The sequence below is a fragment of the Coregonus clupeaformis genome, chromosome 10 (assembly GCF_020615455.1).
Source record: "Coregonus clupeaformis isolate EN_2021a chromosome 10, ASM2061545v1, whole genome shotgun sequence".
NCBI lineage: Eukaryota > Metazoa > Chordata > Actinopteri > Salmoniformes > Salmonidae > Coregonus > Coregonus clupeaformis.
Window position 1 is genome coordinate 25,224,499 of NC_059201.1, and position 20,765 is coordinate 25,245,263.

The window sequence follows — 20,765 nt, forward strand, 5'->3', positions numbered from 1 at the left end:
TTGTTTTGTTATTGTTATATAAGTACTCAATAAAAGATGTACGCATTTCACGCTGCGCCTTGGTCCACTCATTACGACGATCGTGACAGAAGATCCCACCATAACAGGACCAAGCAGCGTGTCCAGGAGCAGACAGCCTGGACTTGGGAGGAGATCTTGGACGGGCAGGGATCCTGGACTTGGGAGGAAATCCAGGCCGGAATGGATCGCTGTCCGTGGGAGGAGACGGTGGAGGCGCGCCATAGAGAGGAGCAGCGGCGCCAACCGTGCCGACGTCGGACACGCAAGAGGCAACCCCAATACATAATTTTGGGGGGCACACGGCATGGACGACGGGGCTGCTGGAGGCAGCTACAGGGCGAGTTTGTGGATTAGGAGAGGAGGCCACCGGGTTTGGGGGGCTGGAAGGGAGGTTGGCGGAGCCTAGAGGTAGAGCAGAGCCAACTCCCCGTACTCAGGCTAGGCAGCGTGAGACTGGGCAGGTTCCGAGGTATGCGGAGCTGTGTACTGTGCCGCGAGTGGTCCGGCACAGTCCTGTACGTCCTGTGCTAGCACCACGCACGTGTCGTGCTAAGGTGGGCATGCAGCCAGGACGGAGTGTGCCGGCTCAACGCTCGTGGCCTCCAGTACCCCTCCTCGGTCCCGGATATCCTGCGCCAGTGCCACGTGCTGTAGTGCCAGTACGAGTACACAGCCCTGTACGTCCTGTGCTGATGCCTCACACAGAGTGTGTAAAAATAGGGATTCAGCCAGGACGGGTTGTGTCAGCTCTTCGCTCCAGACCTCCAGTCCGTCTCCACAGCCCGGTCCGGCCTGTTCCTGTAACCCGCACCAAGCCTGTGGTGCGCGTCGCCAGCCCGGCCCGGCCTGTTCCTGCTCCCCGCACCAAGCCTGTGGTGTGCGTCGCCAGCCCGGCCCGGCCTGTTCCTGCCCCTCGCACCAAGCCTGTGGTGCGCGTCGCCAGCCCGGCCGGCCTGTTCCTGCCCCTCGCACCAAGCCTGTGGTGCGCGTCACCAGCCCGGCCCGGCCTGTTCCTGCCCCTCGCACCAAGCCTGTGGTGCGCGTCGCCAGCCCGGCCCGGCCTGTTCCTGCTCCCCGCACCAAGCCTGTGGTGCGCGTCGCCAGCCCGGCCCGGCCTGTTCCTGCCCCTCGCACCAAGCCTGTGGTGCGCGTCGCCAGACCGGCCCGGCCTGTTCCTGCTCCCCCGCACCAAGCCTGTAGTGCGCGTCGCCAGCCCGGTCCGGCCCGTTCTGCTCCCCGCACCAAGCCAGTGGTGCGCGTGCCGGTCGGCCCGTTCCTGCTGAGCCAGTGGTGCGCGTCGTCCCGGTCCGGCCCATTCCTGCTCCCCGCCCAAGCCTGTGGTGCGTGTCGTCAGTCCGGCACAGCCCGTTTCTGTTTCACCGGTGCCTGGTCAGGTACCGGTCAGCTGCTCCACACCGGAGCCTAAGCAATCCGCTCCACCGATGTCCAGTCCAGCTCCAGCCAGCGGGACCAGACCAGGGGGGCACACGGCATGGACGACGGGGCTGCTGGAGGCAGCTACAGGGCAAGTTTGTGGATAAGGAGAGGAGGCCACCGGGTTTGGGGGGCTGGAAGGGAGGTTGGCGGAGCCTAGAGGTAGAGCAGAGCCAACTCCCCGTACTCAGGCTAGGCAGCGTGAGACTGGGCAGGTTCCGAGGTATGCGGAGCTGTGTACTGTGCCGCGAGTGGTCCGGCATAGTCCTGTACGTCCTATGCTAGCACCACGCACGTGTCGTGCTAAGGTGGGCATGCAGCCAGGACGGAGTGTGCCGGCTCAACGCTCGTGGCCTCCAGTACCCCTCCTCGGTCCCGGATATCCTGCGCCAGTGCCACGTGCTGTAGTGCCAGTACGAGTACACAGCCCTGTACGTCCTGTGCTGATGCCTCACACAGAGTGTGTAAAAATAGGCATTCAGCCAGGACGGGGTTGTGTCAGCTCTTCGCTCCAGACCTCCAGTCCGTCTCCACAGCCCGGTCCGGCCTGTTCCTGTTCCCCGCACCAAGCCTGTGGTGCGCGTCGCCAGCCCGGCCCGGCCTGTTCCTGCTCCCGCACCAAGCCTGTGGTGCGCGTCGCCAGCCCGGCCCGGCCTGTTCCTGCCCCTCGCACCAAGCCTGTGGTGCGCGTCGCCAGCCCGGCCCGGCCTGTTCCTGCCCCCCGCACCAAGCCTGTGGTGCGCGTCGCCAGCCCGACCCGGCCTGTTCCTGCTCCCCGCACCAAGCCTGTGGTGCGCGTCGCCAGTCCGGTCCGGCCCGTTCCTGCTCCCCGCACCAAGCCAGTGGTGCGCGTCGCCAGCCCGGTCCGGCCCGTTCCTGCTCCCCGCACCAAGCCAGTGGTGCGCGTCGCCAGCCCGGCCCGGCCTGTCCCTCGCACCAAGCCTGTGGTGCGCGTCGCCAGCCCGACCCGGGCTGTTCCTGCTCCCCGCACCAAGCCTGTGGTGCGCGTCGCCAGCCCGACCCGGCCTGTTCCTGCTCCCCGCACCAAGCCTGTGGTGCGCGTCGCCAGTCCGGTCCGGCCCGTTCCTGCTCCCCGCACCAAGCCTGTGGTGCGCGTCATCAGTCCGGCACAGCCCGTGTCTGTTTCACCGGTGCCTGGTCAGGTACCGGTCAGCTGCTCCACACCGGAGCCTAAGCAATCCGCTCCACCGATGTCCAGCTCCAGCCAGCGGGACCAGACCAGGGGCACTACGGGGGGTTAGTTAGAGGGTGGTGGTCACGCCCGGAGCCGGATCCGCCTCTGAGGCGGAATGCCCACCCGGCCCCTCCCCTGTTGGGTTTAGTTGGCGCGGTCGCAGTCCGCGCCTTTGGGGGGGTACTGTCACGCCCTGGCTCTGGGGACTTTTATATGTTGAGCCAGGGTGTTAGTTTCTACATTTTACATTTACATTTTAGTCATTTAGCAGACATATTTTTTTATACTGGCCCCCCGTGGGAATCGAACCCACAACCCTGGCGTTGCAAACGCCATGCTCTATCAACTGAGCTACATCCCTGCCGGCCATTCCCTCCCCTACCCTAGACGACGCTGGGCCAATTGTGCGCCGCCCATGAGTCTCCCGGTCGCGGCCGGCTGCGACAGAGCCTGGATTTGAACCAGGATCTCTAGTGGCACAGTTAGCACTGCGATGCAGTGCCTTAGACCACTGCGCCACTCAGGAGTACACTGCGCCACTCAGGAGTTCTATGTGTTAGTTTCTGGGTGTTAGGTTCTATGTTTGGTTTTCTATGTTCTTGTTCTAGTTTGTGTTTCTATGTTGGCCGGGGTGGTTCCCAATTAGAGACAGCTGTGTCTCGTTGTCTCTGATTGGGACCATACTTAGGCAGCCTGTTGTGCACTTGTCTTTTGTGGGATCTTGTTCCGGAGAGGTTTGTGTTTTGTTAACCTTAAAACTTCACGTATCGTTTGTTGTTTTGTTATTGTTATATAAGTACTCAATAAAAGATGTACGCATTTCACGCTGCGCCTTGGTCCACTCATTACGACGATCGTGACATTGATAATGTATTGTGATGTACATTTTTATGTTTGTGCTTTTCTAATAACCAATTTCTGTGTTCTGTTTGTGCTTTTCTATAAACCAATTTCTGTGACTGATTGAACAAATCCTCACTATCAGTATATGCAATTTGGCAGTACGCCCAGAACCTTGTTTAGAGAAAGGGATATCTCAGTTTCAAGGTCTCAGCTTAGAGAGAAGAAGCCTCGTGGGGTATTGGTCTGTCACTTGCATGGCCCAGAATGATGAATAAGCTAAATCATGCAAATATAACTTGTCAGTATATAAGGGAACTAACGGGACTGACCCGTTAGAGCTCCTGACAGATGTTCACTATGGTGCATCAAGTTTGTTGGAACCTCTCCAGTGCGCTGATAATAAACAATTATTAATTTAATATTGACTTCGAGTGTCCCTGTGTAGTATTTCCACAGCAGTTTTCTAACAGCAGCTCACGGGTATATATGCTGTATAATAGAACATGCCTTGCTCCGAGCAGTGCTTTAATGCGTCACACATCTTTTCACTGAATTATAATGGCCCGGGGTGATTTTACACTTTTTAAATTTAGCTTTTTATGCAGTTTCCAGAGTGCGTTGTGTTTCATGTCTTTATGCGATTTTAGTGGAAATGACGTCAATGGTGTGCTAGATATTCTGGGCCACATCAAGTATGAAAGTGCAAGCTAAAATATCTTGACAGAGATGTAACATTTTTACAGAGCTGACATCAGCTGTTCTATTTTGACATACAGTGCCTTCAGAAAGTATTCACAGCCCTTGACTTTTTCCACATTTAGTTGTGTTACGTCCTGAATTTAAAATTGATTAAATTGAGATTTTGTGTCACTGGCCTACATATAATACCCCATAATTTCAAAGTGGGATTATGTTTTTAGAAATTAATACAAAATGAAAAGTTAACATTTCTTGAGTCAATAAGTATTCAAATCAGTTCAGGAGTAAAAATGTGCTTAACAAGTCACATAATCACTATGTGTGCAATGATAGTGTTTAACATGATTTTTGAATGAATACCTTATCTCTGTACCCCACACATACAATTATCTGTAAGTTGTCTTAGTCAAGCAATGAATTTCAAATACAGATTCAACCACAAAGACCAGGGAGGTTTTCCAATGCCTCGCAATGAAGGGCAGACATTGAATAGCCCTTTGAACATGGTGAAGTTATTCATTACACTTTGGATGGTGCATCAATACACCCAGTCACTACAAAGATGCAGGCCTCCCTCCTAACTCAGTTGCTGGAGAGGAAGGAAACCACTCAGGGATTTCACCATGAGGCCAATGGTGACTTTAAAACAGTTAAAGAGTTTAATGGCTGTGATAGGAGAAAACTGAGGATGGATCAACAACATTGTAGTTACTCCACAATACTAACCTAAATGAAAAGAAGGGAGCCTGTACAGAATAAAAATATTCCAAAACATGCATTCTGTTTGCAATAAGGCATTAAAGTATAACTGCAAAGAAATGTGGCAAAGAAATTAACTTTATGTCCTGAATACAAAGCGTTATGTTTGGGGCAAATTAAACACAACACGTAACTGAGTGCCGCTCTTCATATTTTCAAGCTTGGTGGTGGCTGCATCATGTTATGGGTATGCTTGTCGTCGGCAAGGACTTGGGAGTTTTTCTCTGATAAATCAAAACGGAATAGAGCTAAGCACAGGCAAAATCCTAGAGGAAAACCTGGTTCATTCTGCTTTCCAACAGATAAATTCACCTTTCAGCAGGACAATAACCTAAAACACAAGGCCAAATATACACTGGAGTTGCTTACCAAGACAACATTGAATGTTCCTGAGTGGCCTAGTAACAGTTTTGGCTTAAATTGGCTTGGAAATCTATGGCAAGACTTGAAAATGGCTGTCTAGCAATGATCAACAACCAACTTGACAGAGCTTGAAGAATAAAAAATAAAAATAATAATAATAATAATAATATGCCACTTAGCAGACACTTTTATCCAAAGCGACTTACAGTCACGCGTGCATACATTTTTGTGTATGGGTGGTCCCGGGGATCGAACCCACTACCCTGGCGTTACAAGCGCCGTGCTCTACCAGCTGAGCTACAGAGGACCACCATACTGTACAATCTAGGTGTGCAAAGCTCTTACAGATTTACCCAGAAAGACTCACAGCTGTAATCGCTGCCAAAGGTGATTCTAACATGTATTGACCCAGGGGTGTGAATACTATTTTCAATAAATTAGCAAAAATGTCAAAAAACATATTTTCACTTTGTCATTATGGGGTATTGTGTGTAGAAGAAAAAAACATTTAATCAATTTTGAATTCAGGCTGTAACAAAAAAAGATGGAATAAGTCAAGGGGTATGAATACTTTCTGAAGGCACTATAGTCCCTGGTGGATGAGAACATTCATCCTAATAATAATAGTAATAATAATACAAAAATATAATATACAGTTGAAGTCGGAAGTTTACATACACCTTAGCCAAATACATTTAAACTCAGTTTTTCACAATTCATGACATTTAATCCTAGTAAAAAGTCCCTCTCTTAGGTCAGTTAGGATCACCACTTTATTTTAAGAATGTGAAATGTCAGAATAATAGTAGAGAATTATTTATTTCAGCTTTTATTTCTTTCATCACATTCCCAGTGGGTCAGAAGTTTACATACACTCGATTAGTATTTGGTAGCATTGCCTTTAAATTGTTTAACTTGGGTCAAACGTTTCGGGTAGCCTTCCACAAGCTTCCCACAATAAGTTGGGTGAATTTTGGCCCATTCCTCCTGACAGAGCTGGTGTAACTGTGTCAGGTTTGTAGGCCTCCTTGCTCACACACACTTTTTCAGTTCTGCCCACAAATGTTCTATAGGATTGAGGTCAGGGCTTTGTAATGGCCACTCCAATACCTTGACTTTGTTGTCCTTAAGCCATTTTGCCACAACTTTGGAAGTATGCTTGGGGTCATTGTCCATTTGGAAGACCCATTTGCGATCAAGCTTTAACTTCCTGACTGATGTCTTGAGCTGTTGCTTCAATATATCCACATAATTTTCCTTCCTCATGATGCCATCTATTTTGTGAAGTGCACCAGTCCCTCCTGCAGCAATGCACCCCCATAGCATGATGCTGCCACCCCCGTACTTCACGGTTGGGATGGTGTTCCTCGGCTTGCAAGTGACCCCCTTTTTCCTCCAAACATAACGATGGTCATTATGGCCAAACAGTTCTATTTTTGTTTAATCAGACCAGAGGACATTTCTCCAAAAAGTACGATCTTTGTCCCCATGTGCAGTTGCAAACCGTAGTCTGGCTTTTTTATGGCTGTTTTGGAGCAGTGACTTCTTCCTTGCTGAGCGGACATTCAGGTTATGTCGATATAAGACTCGTTTTACTGTGGATATAGATACTTTTGTACCTGTTTCCTCCAGCATCTTCACAAGGTCCTTTGCTGTTGTTCTGGGATTGATTTGCACTTTTCACACCAAAGTACGTTTATCTCTAGGAGACAGAACGCGTCTCCTTCCTGAGCGGTATGACGGCTGCGTGGTCCCATGGTGTTTATACTTGCATACTATTGTTTGTACAGATGAACGTGGTATCTTCAGGCATTTGGAAATTGCTCCCAAGGATGAACCAGACTTGTGGAGGTCTACAAAATTGGCTTTTTTCTTGGCTGATTTATTTTGATTTTCCCATGATGTCAAGCAAAGTGGAACTGAGTTTGAAGGTAGGCCTTGAAATACATCCACAGGTACACCTCCAATTGACTCAAATTATGTCAATTAGCCTATCAGAAGCTTCTAAAGCCATGACATCATTTTCTGGAATTTTCCAAGCAGTTTAAAGGCACAGTCAACATAGTGTATGTAAACTTCTGACCCACTGGAATTGTGATACAGTGAATTATAAGTGAAATAATCTGTCTGTAAACAATTGTTGGAAAAATTACTTGTGTTATGCACAAAGTAGATGTCCTAACTGACTTGCCAAAACTATAGTTTGTTAACAAGAAATTTGTGGAGTGGTTGAAAAACAAGTTTTAATGACTCCAACCTAAGTGTATATAAACTTCCGACTTCAACTGTAAATATAATTATTTCATTTATTTGTATTTATTTATTTTTTATTCTTCAGTGATGTTTGTTGCCTGCTCAGTGTGTCGATGTGTGCGCTGACCCCTGACCCAGGAAGCAGTTAACAGAGGGGCTCTGGTGCCCTTTCCCTGACAGCATGGGAGAGAGAGACAGCAACCAGAAGTTACAGGAGAGACAATCTATATCCATGCAGGAGCCAGTTCTAGTGAGGAACTTTACATTAAGAAGGCATTGCAGTACAGTGTCAAGTGAGATAAAATGATAAATATTATATCCATATCTTTGTTTAGCTCAGGTCATTGGTAAAGAGTATTGAGAGGTTGAGAGAGACTAAATGTCTAGCATATACAAGAAACAAACAGAGAGAAGAGCCAGGAGTTTGCATGAGATACATGCAAGGGGCCAGCTGTAGCTCCATCAGGGCCGTGCCTGTGTCAGTGCCAGTTGTAGCTGTGTTTAGGTTCGAGGGGGTCTGCCTTCTACACTAAAGCGTTGACTAATCCAGTCGACAGGGCCTTTCAACAGGGTCTACTCTCTTCATTTAGCCCTGAGCAGTGGATAGGTGGCTCTGTTCCCCCCCACAATACCAATGATGAGAATATTGTTCCCAGTGTGCTTGTGTGTGTGTGTGTGTGTGTGTGTGTGTATCTGATGTAAGGAGGGTTTTTTGACCTGTAATGTTTTTTAAAAATCGAATTGACATAAATGAGTGGCTAACAGATACACACTCTAATGGTCAGAATCCGCTGGTTATTTATTTTGCATTTAGGTCAGGTGATTTCACGCTCAATTCCCCAGTAATGGCTTTGTAAGGAACTCTATTGTGATGCTCTTTGGTTCTCAGGTATTTGTCTCTGGCCTAGCCTGTCTTCAGACTGCTGACTACTCTGTGTTCTGATCTCTTCTTTGTGCCTAGATAATGGAATCAGGCTAAACCTATTATCCAGAGGAGGCGTTTAAAAGGTTTTTGTGTACCAAATAGTGCTATTCTCTCATCACCTATCCCAGAAGCCCTTAGGAATGCTCTCAAACTAACGCCTGTCTCCATGTGTCACCATGAATTTGAAGTACATTTACCTGGGATTATGTTGTCTCTATGCTGCTTGTCTCTTTAAATTTTTTACAATTCCTTTACATTCATAGTTTCTGTCAGTTCTGGCTTGAGCCTACTCTAGTTTGTGCGAAGAGTTTCATACTTTTAGTGAATCACAAGGAAACAAGGAGGTTATTAATTATTATGTAATAAAAATATATATATCTTTGCCATGCAGTTTCTATATAAATACCAGGTAAATGTATGTCAAATAAAGTATGTGTGCTCTTGTCTGGTGATAACAACTAATAACAACTAATAACAACAAGATAACTAATGTAAAACATACTGTGTCCATACTACGTATATAGGTTATAGGTTAAGAACTTTTGTGAAAGAGCACAGTTTGAAAGATATGGCATATAGAAGCAAACCGGATGGACATCATGAAAATGATTGGAGAGTTTGAGGGTAGAGGATGTTCAGGAGTAAAAACAAACAAAATATAACTATTGTAAAATTGACTGTGTCCATAAAATGTATATATAGTATGTATAAGCTGGAAGTAGAGGCTTAAGCGTTGTTGTTCACTAGTTTATTCCAATTAGGGGAGGGTGGTAGGGTTAGAAAGTAATAAAGGAAAATATATTTTAAAAAATGATATGTGTATATATATGTATTTATATGTATGTATGTATGTATGTATGTATGTATGTATGTATGTATGTATGTATGTATGTATATATATATATATATACACACAGTGGGGAGAACAAGTATTTGATACACTGCCGATTTTGCAGGTTTTCCTACTTACAAAGCATGTAGAGGTCTGTCATTTTTATCATAGGTACACTTCAACTGTGAGAGACGGAATCCAGAAAATCACATTGTATGATTTTTAAGTAATTAATTTGCATTTTATTGCATGACATAAGTATTTGATACATTATAAAAGCAGAACTTAATATTTGGTACAGAAACCTTTGTTTGCAATTACAGAGATCATATGTTTCCTGTAGGTCTTGACCAGGTTTGCAGACACTGCAGCAGGGATTTTGGCCCACTCCTCCATACAGACCTTCTCCAGGTCCTTCAGGTTTAGGGGCTGTCGCTTGGCAATACGGACTTTCAACTCCCTCCAAAGATTTTCTATTGGGTTCAGGTCTGGAGACTGGCTAGGCCACTCCAGGACCTTGAGATGCTTCTTACGGAGCCACTCCTTAGTTGCCCTGGCTGTGTGTTTCGGGTCATTGTCATACTGGAAGACCCAGCCACGACCCATCATCAATGCTCTTACTGAGGGAAGGAGGTTGTTGGCCAAGATCTCGCGATACATGGCCCATTCCAACCTCCCCTCAATACGGTGCAGTCGTCCTGTCCCCTCTGCAGAAAAGCATCCCCAAATAATGATGTTTCCACCTCCATGCTTCACGGTTGGGATGGTGTTCTTGGGGTTGTACTCATCCTTCTTCTTCCTCCAAACACGGCGAGTGGAGTTTAGTCCAAAAAGCTATATTTTTGTCTCATCAGAGCACATGACCTTCTCCCATTCCTCCTCTGGATCATCCAGATGGTCTTTGGCAAACTTCAGACGGGCCTGGACATGCGCTGGCTTGAGCAGGGGGACCTTGCGTGCGCTGCAGGATTTTAATTAACTAATTAACTTATTCTCTGGAGCAGAGGTAACTCTGGGTCTTCCATTCCTGTGGTGGTCCTCATGAGAGCCAGTTTCATCATAGCGCTTGATGGTTTTTGCGACTGCACTTGAAGAAATTTGAAAAGTTATTGAAATGTTCCGTATTGACTGACCTTCATGTCTTAAAGTAATGATGGACTGTCGTTTCTCTTTGCTTATTTGAGCTGTTCTTGCCATAATATGGACTTGGTCTTTTACCAAATAGTGCTCTCTACCTTGTCACAACACAACTGATTGGCTCAAACTTATTAAGAAGGAAATACATTTCACAAAATAGCTTTTAAGAAGACATACCTGTTAATTGAAATGCATTCCAGGTGACTACCTCATGAAGCTGGTTGAGAGAATGCCAAGAGTGTGTAAAGCTGTCAAGGCAAAGGGTGGCTATTTGTTTAACACTGTTTTGGTTACTACATGATTCCATATGTGTTATTTCATAGTTTTTATGTCTTCACTATTATTCTATAATGTCAAAAATAGTACAAATAAAGAAAAACCCTTGAATGAGTAAGTGTGTCCAAACTTTTGACTGGTAGTGTATATATTTGCAAAATATATATATGGGGGATTGGAAGTGATGCAGACAATTACATTGATAGAAGTTACAATCTATCTGCAATATTAAAGCTGATCTACCCCCTAGAAAAAATAAAATAAATAAAGAAATACAATAAAAACACTTAGCGATTAACTTTATCAATGAAACAGAATGTTTATCTAAGCTGCGCTTACATTAGACACACATACATCATATGAAGTGCCCATTAAGTACACACATGGATTATTGTTAGTGAGGATTTAAATATCATCCTTAACACACTTTACATACTGATACCTTGTGTTCCCCAGGGTCCTGTGTTGGTGCATGTATAAGCCAGTCTGTATTTGATTGTGATAAACCTACAGCAGTGCTTGTCTCATTCCTATCATCGTGATGTTTGTCAAAAATTTTAGGTAAACACCATTGACATGGTAAACCCCCTTTTCTCTCGGCTCCCTTAGGAATGTGATGGGTATGTTTCGTTTCCCCCATATCCCCTGGTCTGCCAGTTGGGTTGTCCACACCTGTTTATGGAAAGATCACCGGCTCACCACATCGCTCAGCTGCAAGTTCACCGTTGGCTGGTTGTCTTGGCAACAAGAGGAGACACTTTCCATATGGACTCTAACAGTCACTATGGAAACAAAGTTTTTATTTGCTATTAATAATCCTGGCCTGTGAATGTGTGAGCATTGTGAGTGGCGATTAAGTCCCCTCATTGTGTACACTGTTGAATGTGGGAGCAGAGGTATATTCCTAGAGCCTCCCTCTCTGACATTCTGTCACGAATAGGTCTTACGAGTGTGTGTGTGTGTGCGTGTGTGTGTGTGTGTGTCTGTTTATGTGTGGAGTTCACCATGTAGTCCCCTGTCCACACAACTACCCTCCACCCCCTCATGCCATCTCTTCGTAGCAGACATTCTCTGATCATAGCCTCAGTTTTTGTCCTCGCATGTGTTTTGATCTTATTCAGCTCTACTCCACAGCACAATAGCTGACCGATCAATCTGCCCCTAACAAGTACATTGAATTTATGTATCCATTATTTTCTCATTCATAGTAATGAAGCACTCTAATGACAAACCATTTCAATAATTGAAATTCTAATTCAGGCCCTTGTCTACCCAATGGTGTATTCTGTCACACAGAGAGAGGCTGATGAGGCATATTGGGGAGAACCTTTTTTCTACTCACTGTCTTGTCCCGTACTGACACAGGACAGATGTGCCTCAATTTGTTAAGGATGTAATGTGTCCCTTTAAGTAAATATTGTTTGACAGACTACAGAATGCACTCCTGGGAATGAATGTGTGACTTCATGTAGATAGTTTTTGAAGGTGACTTTTTCAGAGAGACTTTTAAGAAGACCTTTCCTTGGCTATGTGCCCTATGATAAACAACCCAGACTGTTGCTATCATTATGTGTGTGTCCTGCTGCTGCATGTGTTTCTGTAATTAAAACAGATCAGGATGAATGATGCACACACAGTCAACATCACTGCAATCAACTAATCTCTTCCTCTTTCTTTCATGCTCCTTATTATTTTAACCTTTATGTAACTAGGCAAGTCAGTTAAGATCAAATTCTTATTTACAATGACGGCCTACCCCGGACGACGCTGGGCCAATTGTGCGCCACCCTATGGGACTCCTAATCACAGCCAGATTGTGATACAGCCTGGAATTGAACCAGGGTCTGTAGTGACGCCTCTAGCACTGAGATGCAGTGCCTTAGACCGCTGCGCCATTCGGGAGCCCATTATATTAATAGTTATCTTTGCTGCTGTCTCTTTCTCTGTCCTTCCATCGATGTCTTCTCCTTCCCCAAACACAGCTTTATTTTAGCTCATATCCCTAGCTGCCTCTTAACTATCCTATCTGAAATTCAGTTCCATTTTGGCTCTCTTCTCCCCAAGTGCCTCATAATCAGTAGCTGTTTTCACACTGGAGTTTCTATGCCATTGGGCCCTGGAGTATGTTGTAAAGCTGAAATGGGAGCTCCAGTGTTGCACTGTGCAGGCTGATGGGAGCAGTGAAACATAAAAACATATATTGATCATTTCCATAGCTGACAGGCAGACTGTATGTAGGGTGAAATAGACAAGTAGGATAGACAAGAGTTCAATGGAAACAGAAGCACACTAACACACACACACACATACGCAAGTACACTAAAAATAACTGGGAATGTTTAGAGCCCCCTGGCAATTTTCCAAAGAGGAATATTTGACTAAGCCTTGAGCAAATTTGATTAGTTTATCGCCATTTTAATTTGTTGGCAGAATGTCTTGATTGATTCTTTTTTTGGCATGTGTTGATATTTTAATAGCTGTGTATCTTTCATTGTTTTTATTGCTTTACTGTTTATCAGTCTATTGCTCACACTAGGCCCACTGACTACATAGCAGTTCCTAACCAGCATCGCTCTCCTCACAGAGTGTACTGTGTAGTAGTGGTTCTCTTTAAAAAATCCATAGCTGTGTCCAGGGAACAGGGCAATCCTGGGTGTGTTCCCACACTCTCAGTGACCTCTGGGTAGACTCTGGTGTTTCTCAACAAACTGTTCATACTGTACAACCGCCTTTGCCAGTGCCATTTTGACTTCTAAATGGCCTAGTAATACATTGCAAGGATAGTCCGGGCACCGGCAGTAAGCACAGGCCTCTAGAGAAAAATACTTTACAGCCCTTCAATACAGTTATTATGTGCAATCCCAGAATATGTTGCAAAGCAGGGAAAGGGGGTGTGGGATGAGGAGAGGGGAAAGAGGAGAGGAGAGGGGGAGGTGGGGAAAGCACTGGAATAATCTAAAATCAATAGGACTAATGGATCAGCCTTCCCCAGTGTTGACGTTTAATGGTGGCCCAGTGTGCTCTGTCTCTCACTGGCTGCTATTTCTGGGATTGTTTCTGTGTGTGTGTGTGTATGTGTGTGTGTGTGTGTCTGTGTGTCTGTGTGTGTGTGAGAGAGCAAGGCTCTGAGAAAAGCCTGTAGGCTCTGAGAAAAGCCTGAAAAGCCTGAGAACACCAGCTCAGCATATTGTGCCTGTTATGGACACGGACAGACATGGGGACATTGTTTCCTCAATACCTTCATAATACAGTCTGCATGTTAAATCAATAAAATGTGTTTATTGTTTTGTTGCAGTATTTGATTGAAGTTGAATTAAGTCCATAGCTATTTTTCATTTCAAAATGAGAAATGTTGCCTCGACAGACTCCATTTGGTCCTAGTCAGGGCCAGTGATCTGCCTGTTCTCTTGGACACAGGGCAGCTGTCCCACTGGACCTCTTCAGCAGGCCACTTCAGAGCTCAGAGGCCTCAAAATGATGGATCACCCACCTCTTTGAAATAGGGAAACTCTGGGCTCCTCTCCTCCTCCTGTCTTTCTGAGATGTCCTACATTGTTCTTATCGCTTCATCTTCGGAACACACAACGAGGTGTGCTGTAAAGTATCCTAGCCTTTTCCCAGCTGAAAATCTTTTCAACTCCAGTGGATTTACTACAGGGAGGATGATCTGATATGTCTGACTCATTTTGCCCAATGGGTATCAATGATGGTTACAGTTCAGCGATGTGTAAATATTTTTCAAGGGGGCTCCAGTTTGGGGGAGTGAAGAGGCCCGCTGGTGTTGACCTGTCATAAGCTGTGTTGTGTCCAAGCATGCTTCAACAATACTCCATACTGAGAGGCCTCTTCCCTAGAGTGGACCGCTTTAATGGCTGGACAGACAGACAGACAGACAGACAGACAGACAGACAGACAGACAGACAGACAGACAGACAGACAGACAGACAGACAGACAGACAGAGAACGTGATTTCCTGTGTTTTATATACACTGAGTGTACAAAACATTAAGAACACCTTCCTAATATTGAGTTGCACCCCCCCTTTTGCCCTCAGAACAGCCTCAATTCATCAGGGCATGGACTCTACAAGGTGTCGAAAGCGTTCCACAGTTGTGTCAAGTTGGCTGGATGTCCTTTTGGTGGTGGACCATTCTTGATACACATGGGAAGCTGTTGAGCGTGAAAAAAACAGCAGCGTTGCAGTTCTTGACACAAACCGGTGCACCTACTACCATACCATATTCAAAGGCACTTAAATAGTTTGTCTTGCCCGTTCACCCTCTGAATGGCACACATACACAATCCATGTCTCAAATGTCTCAAGGCTTAAAAATCCCTCTTTAACCTGTCTCCTCCCCTTCATCTACACTGATTGAAGTGGATTTAACAAGTGACATCAATATGGGATCATAGCTTTCACCTGGATTCACCTGGTCAGTCTGTCGTGGAAAGAGCAGGTGTTCATAATGTTTTGTACACTCAGTGTATATATCCACACAATGAGGTTGGAATAATACTGTGAAATTATGAAAATGATTATAGTGCCCTTTTAGTGTAAAAGACTGCCTGAAATTTCAGCCTGTTTTGGTCTGAGGGAGTTTTGACCTTCCATAGTGAGATCACCATGCAGTAAATTAGTTAGCAGATCAATAAGAAAGAGTGAGCCAATAACAGCAAATGTTCCGTTTTCCCCTCCCCACTCAAACCACTCCCAGACAGTCCTAGCAAAATTATTGTTTGAGAAATTGCTTTTTCATTTAAAACAATCACAGTAGGGTACTTAATTGTTACCCAGATAAAAATGGCTGCATTGGAGTTTTAATATTAAGTCAACATACTTTTTTAACCTTAAAACTATCCTATTTACTATAGACCTTTCATAGGTACAGTAGTTGTAGTCTTTCTCCCTGGAGATAGTCTAGGCGAGTCTGGAGAGGCAAGGGAGCAGCTGTCTCTCCCAGCATGGGGAAAACACAGGGAGGTGTCCCACTCCATCAATTATTCAGCCTCCCCCTCGCTCCCCTCTACCCCGCCATACTCACTCCCTTAGCCTCCCTCCACAGATCTCCCCTGCATACCCCTCCATACTCAACCCCACAGTCCACCCACCCCCCATATTTCCATCTCTGCTTGGGAAAAAGTTCAATTTCCCACAATGAAAGTCACAGTACACTGGCCCTCTTTTGAGTGTGCCTATGTAGGCCCCTACCCATCTGTAGGTGTGTGCCCATTCTTTGTGACCACATTAGTCTTTCCCCTCTCCAGAGACACTCTCCAGAGGACAAACACAGACAAGCATGAGAGTCCATCTCCCTGTTCACGGCACCATGTCCTTAGCCCTCACTCTGTTCCACCACTCCACTGTCCCTCAGCTCTGCCCCATACATTTCTTCCATCTGTCCAGCTCTTTATCCCACCAGCTCCCCCATCTGTCTGACTCTCTGTTCTACCATATCCTGACTGATCTCTCATCCCTCCATCCCCCAGGTCTCCATGACTGTGTTCCCTCTGTCCTCTGTCCTCCATAGCTCAGGCTGTGGGTTCAGTGTGCTGACACGGCTCTCTGTGCTGCATGCCTGAGTTACTGGCCCAGCCAGGAGAACATAACCCCTATCTATCCTGAGCCAGCTCAGACAGCACTGTGATTTACTGTACCGGACCCTCCAGAGAGCTGGCCCAGCTCCTCTATCCTCTCTCCCTGCTCTCTCTGTCTTTTTCTCATTCCTCTTATCTTGTCTCTTCTCTCTCTTCTGCTCACTTTCTTAAACACACACACACACACACACACACACATGCATGTACGCATTCAAATGGAGTGTGACAGAAACAGAGGGAGAGAAACAGAAAGGGTGATAGAAATAGTAACTTGTGCACGTGAGAGAGGGATGTGCTAGAAAGTAGGAGAGAGTTGGATGAGTGAGAGAGAAGGAGAAAGGATGAGTGCAGATACCTTGGTTGTTTACTGTGGCCCTAGGCAGCTCCTCCTGTTAACAAAATGTTTTGGTAATACGAGGATTCTGAGGGAGAAACCTGCACATGCACACTGTAGTGACTGTATGGGCCCTGTTGTGGCTTCAGAGAATTACTAATGACACCATTGCATGCAAGCAGTGGGTCATGTTTAGGTTAAATAAAGAGGTCAAGTCAAGCACTCATCTGTCCTGTGAGAGGAAACTAGTAAACCCTATCTATCCTGAGCCAGCTCAGACAGCACTGTCATTTACTGTACCGGACCCTCCATAGTGCTGGCCCAGCTCCTCTATCCTCTCTCCCTGCTCTCTCTCTCTCCTTGTCTTCTCTTTCTGCTCTCACGCACACACACGTTTTGAAAAACCTGCTGTATGGGCCCTGTTGTTGTGGTTTGTGGCTTCAGAGAATCACTAATGATATAATTATTTATCTCAGCTAGCTCAATGCCATTTTTATTTGTTGTTGGAGGTTATACAGTGGGGAGAACAAGTATTTGATACACTGCCGATTTTGCAGGTTTTCCTACTTACAAAGCATGTAGAGGTCTGTAATTTTTATCATAGGTACACTTCAACTGTGCGAGACGGAATCTAAAACAAAAATCCAGAAAATCACATTGTATGATTTTTAAGTAATTAATTTGCATTTTATTGCATGACATAAGTATTTGATCACCTACCAACCAGTAAGAATTCCGGCTCTCACAGACCTGTTAGTTTTTCTTTAAGAAGCCCTCCTGTTCTCCACTCATTACCTGTATTAACTGCACCTGTTTGAACTTGTTACCTGTATAAAAGACACCTGTCCACAAACTCAATCAAACAGACTCCAACCTCTCCACAATGGCCAAGACCAGAGAGCTGTGTAAAGACATCAGGGATAAAATTGTAGACCTGCACAAGGCTGGGATGGGCTACAGGACAATAGGCAAGCAGCTTGGTGAGAAGGCAACAACTGTTGGCGCAATTATTAGAAAATGGAAGAAGTTCAAGATGACGGTCAATCACCCTCGGTCTGGGGCTCCATGCAAGATCTCACCTCGTGGGGCATCAATGATCATGAGGAAGGTGAGGGATCAACCCAGAACTACACGGCAGGACCTGGTCAATGACCTGAAGAGAGCTGGGACCACAGTTTCAAAGAAAACCATTAGTAACACACTATGCCGTCATGGATTAAAATCCTGCAGCGCACGCAAGGTCCCCCTGCTCAAGCCAGCGCATGTCCAGGCCCGTCTGAAGTTTGCCAATGACCATCTGGATGATCCAGAGGAGGAATGGGAGAAGGTCATGTGGTCTGATGAGACAAAAATAGAGCTTTTTGGTCTAAACTCCACTTGCCGTGTTTGGAGGAAGAAGAAGGATGAGTACAACCCCAAGAACCCCATCCCAACCGTGAAGCATGGAGGTGGAAACATCATTCTTTGGGGATGCTTTTCTGCAAAGGGGACAGGACGACTGCACCGTATTGAGGGGAGGATGGAATGGGCCATGTATCGCGAGATCTTGGCCAACAACCTCCTTCCCTCAGTAAGAGCATTGAAGATGGGTCGTGGCTGGGTCTTCCAGCATGACAACGACCCAAAACACACAGCCAGGGCAACTAAGGAGTGGCTCCGTAAGAAGCATCTCAAGGTCCTGGAGTGGCCTAGCCAGTCTCCAGACCTGAACCCAATAGAAAATCTTTGGAGGGAGCGGAAAGTCTGTATTGCCCAGCGACAGCCCCGAAACCTGAAGGATCTGGAGAAGGTCTGTATGGAGGAGTGGGCCAAAATACCTGCTGCAGTGTGTGCAAACCTGGTCAAGACCTACAGGAAACGTATGATCTCTGTAATTGCAAACAAAGGTTTCTGTACCAAATATTAAGTTGTGCTTTTCTGATGTATCAAATACTTATGTCATGCAATAAAATGCAAATGGATTACTTAAAAATCATACAATGTGATTTTCTGGATTTTTGTTTTAGATTCCGTCTCTCGCAGTTGAAGTGTACCTATGATAAAAATGACAGACCTCTACATGCTTTGTAAGTAGGAAAACCTGCAAAATCGGCAGTGTATCAAATACTTGTTCAAAAACCTGTACCTGTAGGCTGCCACTCAAAATAAAAATAATAATTAAGAAATACATACAAACTTGAATAATATTCAGTATAAACAACAAAAGAAAACAAAAAAGAAGTGGGCCTCCACCCCCAACCTCCTATCGCATTCCCCCAACATGTCTCCATCCAACACCCCCACCCCCAGAAACCATGTTTCCCACCCCCCCTAGAAACTAGGGTTGCTCGTCAGTCACCCACCTGAGGCCCATTGCTGTGCCGTTCATCCGCTGCCATCACCTCATGTTTCAGCGTGATAATGCACAGCCCCATGTCGCAAGGATCTGTACACAGTTGCTGGAAGTTGAAAATATCCCAGTTCTTCCATGGCCTGCATACTCACCAGTCACCCATTGAGCATGTTTGGGATGCTCTGGATCGACGTGTACAACAGCTTGTTCCAGTTCTCGCCAATATCCATCAACTTCGCACATCCATTGAAGAGGAGTGGGACAACATTCCACAGGCCACAACCAACAGCCTGATCAACTCTATGTGAAGGAAATGTATCGCACTGCATGAGGCAAATGGTGGTCACACCAGATACTGTAACGTAGACGCAGGGAGTCAGGAAGCAAGTGCAGTTAGTGAGTTTAATGACGAAGAACATTGACCAATACAAAACAAGAAAAGCGTCTAAATGTTGAAACATAAACAATATTGCCTGGTGGGTGATAACAACGGAGTGCTATATAAAGGGGAAGTAATTAGGGAGGTGATGAAGTCCAGGTGTTCCTACTGAGGTGTAGGTGTGCGTAATGAAGGTTGCCAGGTGTGCATAAGGATGGGTTGCCAGGACCGGTGGTTAGTAGACCAGCGACGTCGAGCGCCGGAGAGGGGGAGCGGGAGTGGACATGACAGATACGGACTGTTTTTCTGATCCATGCGCCTACCTTTTTTTTAAGGTATCTGTGAGCAATCCATAGATTAGGGCCTAATGAATATATGAACTGTAACTCGGTAAAATCTTTGAAATTGTTGCATGTTGAGTGCTATGATACATTTTTTATGTCACTTGTTAAATCCACTTCAATCAGGAGGAGACTGGTTAAAGAAGGATTTTAAAGTGGAACTGACAGCGTTTTAACTACTTTGCAGATATGAAGCAAACAGACAATCATAATATCAGTAAAAAATATCAAATTCCCAGTTTATGCTTCAAAACCAACTTTATAAGAGGTTTTAAAAATAGGTTATATTTGACTCAAAATTCCATGACGTACAGTAAGGCATTGTTTGCAGAATAGATGAATGCAGTTCAATGCATAATTAATATAATTCACAAATACATTTCTTGGTAGTCCAAAAAATATTACTGTCAGGTTGTAAATCACAGCTGGCCTGGTACATTGTTTGCTGCCGCCACCCATTCGGGATGCACCGTTTCAGTTTTAATGACTCAATATTTTGAACAAAAACAGATGACTGTAACTAAGACTGGGAATGTCAATACAATCAAACTAGCAAGGGCTTCATCACAAGTCAGTCATAATGTGACTAATAGACTAGCGCACTTGTGTTAAACACAAGGCCCGTGGGCCGAAAAGGACACACATGCGAGTATAAATGAGTCAACAGTTGAGTCATCTACTTTATGAAATTACAGCCTGATGTGCTTGCATCTGTGAATTCAACTTCAATTGCACTGCTTTCTTGTGCTCCGTTTACAGCGCGCAGCGGAGAGAAAGTGTACAGACAGATGCCACAGTCCTAGCTAGGCTACTAAAATGTTGCAGTCTGGCTGCTTTGGTTTTTAAAGCTGGACAATGAATAACCAAAAAACTAAAACTGCAACAAAACACCATGCAAAGGAGAAACATGTAGGCCTATTACAGCAACATTTAAGCAGTAGGCTAGTTGGCTACTCAACTACAATACATTTAGAGTGCACCATACAGCAATGCTGCATTCAGCTGCACCAGTGATACATTCAGTGCAAATAGTGCAAACATGTTTTT

General features: G+C 45.5%; 1 protein-coding gene across 2 annotated transcripts in view; it reads left to right on the forward strand.

The window, feature by feature from the left end:
- LOC121574939 (calcium/calmodulin-dependent protein kinase type 1-like) overlaps nt 1-20,765 on the forward strand; it is a 61,621-nt gene that overhangs the window by 11,203 nt on the left and 29,653 nt on the right. The gene's annotated exons all lie outside the window — the stretch shown is intronic.